The following is a 1,810-nucleotide window of genomic DNA, read 5'->3' as shown; positions in this document are numbered from 1 at the left end:
CTGCCAACTTCCTTTGTGTGCGAATCAAGGACGGAAATGAAGCAAAATTGTTGTGGTGTACCTTTGGGAAACAATCCACATCTACATCTCACATTCTCTTCAGTTATACGATTGGATGCTCCCATGATTTTGACCTTTTCTTGGCCACTAGTAGGCACATAGCAAACCTCTTGTATATGATGTAGAGGGACGGAGAAATTTTCTATACCTTCAAACAAATCATCTGCTTCAAGGTCAACCATCTCAGTGCCTACTTCTTCATGGTTTCTATCTTCATCAACACTCTCCAAGTGTAAGATATCTTCCACTGGGATCTGGTGGATTTTACCAAGCCCTTCAAACAATGGCCCTGCTTTGAGTCTCATGTAACGCCTATGTTGGTTAATTTTTAGAAAGATTTGTCTCTCTGTCATATAATCGGAATCCTTGGCTTCATTGCGGGCTCGAAAAGGAGATAGTGTTCTTCGCTTCCGATGAATGAACTTCTCCACTTGCTGCCTCATTTCCTTGTCCTTCTTGAAATCTGCTTGCAGAAACTTGTCGATGGGAAACAAACCTAGCCCTTGTTCGATCCACATGCGAATCCGTTCCATGTTCCTATTGTATGTGCGATGCTCCCAAGCATGATTAATACGAAGCAAACCTTTTTCCTTTGCACTTTTTGGTATTTGGACTACAAAATGAGACTTTGATTTAGCTTGGAAATTGAGCTCATTGTTGGAAAAATTTGCTTCATCTCTCCCAACGTATGTCAAGGACAAATGATCATGCTGCATGTGAGGTGGCACTTCTTGCGAAACTTGTTTTGCTGGAGTGAATGACAAAGTCTCTACCTTGGCCAATTTGCTTTGCGCCCAACTATGCAAAGCAAGTCTGTGTCCACTAAGCTCTATTCCCAAGGCTCCCCATGAAGCCACAGAGGAGTACAAGAGACTTCTTCCGTCGATATTGTTCTTGCATATACTTTTCGTATAGAGATCCATTCCCAAAAATTCATTAACAAACGCTGCTGCTTTTTCAGCATTCCATAAGAAGATGCTTTTCAAAGGCTCATTCTCCATGTTGATGTGATTGCTATTAGCCCTACAAAACAAAACCACATCAAAAATTTCAGTAAATGGGCCCAATTTCTATCAATAAAAATCACCCTCTAGATAACCATGGTATGTTGTTGAATGATGTTGGCTTATATTTGTGATTTCAATCATGTTTCAAATAATTCCTTGACTACAAACCATGCTTGATTTTGTACTTTTGTAAGAAATATGTAAAGATGATATTAAACAAGGGGGAGGGTTTTGTTTTACAAAACTCATGCCAAAGGGAGAATTGCTATCCCAATATTTGGGTAATGCTGGTTCTAATGGGTGGAGTTAAGCAATGGAACTTCACTTCACAATGAAAAAGTACCTTATAAGTAGAAAACTGCACGAAGAGGCCGAGCTTCTTTGCAACTATGGGAGCACAGTGGCTTGATGACGAAGTTGAAGCTTGGAACAAGCTGCAGAAGCTACATATTTCGTCGAAGAAGTTAATGGGAAGAGGAAGGTGCAATGGAGAAGGTTAAGGGAAAGAGGAAAGTGCACAGAGGAGATAGCTTCGCCAATGGAGAAGAGGTCTGTGGGAAGAGAAAGGTGCAATGGAAAAGCTTGAGGGACAAAGGAAGGTGCACAGAGAAGACGTTAGTTGGCGATGGCGTGAAAAAATGAGCGCATGAAGTGAAGGTAAGAAAAATGATGAGTAATAGTCGAGTAGGCCCTGCCAATCTTTTTTAGGTGCTTATTAAAGGGAATCTCATTGGATTCCCTTT

The 1,810-nt window shown here is 40.9% G+C and overlaps 1 pseudogene; it reads right to left on the bottom strand.

Annotated features, from left to right (window-relative positions):
• Positions 1–202: 202 nt before the first annotated feature.
• Positions 203–1,073, bottom strand: LOC147462866 (uncharacterized; annotated as a pseudogene).
• Between the last annotated feature and the right edge of the window lie 737 nt (positions 1,074–1,810).

The sequence above is a fragment of the Adiantum capillus-veneris genome, chromosome 2 (assembly GCF_014529385.1).
Source record: "Adiantum capillus-veneris isolate H3 chromosome 2, ASM1452938v2, whole genome shotgun sequence".
Lineage (NCBI taxonomy): Eukaryota > Viridiplantae > Streptophyta > Polypodiopsida > Polypodiales > Pteridaceae > Adiantum > Adiantum capillus-veneris.
This window is presented reverse-complemented; position numbering and strand designations above follow the sequence as displayed.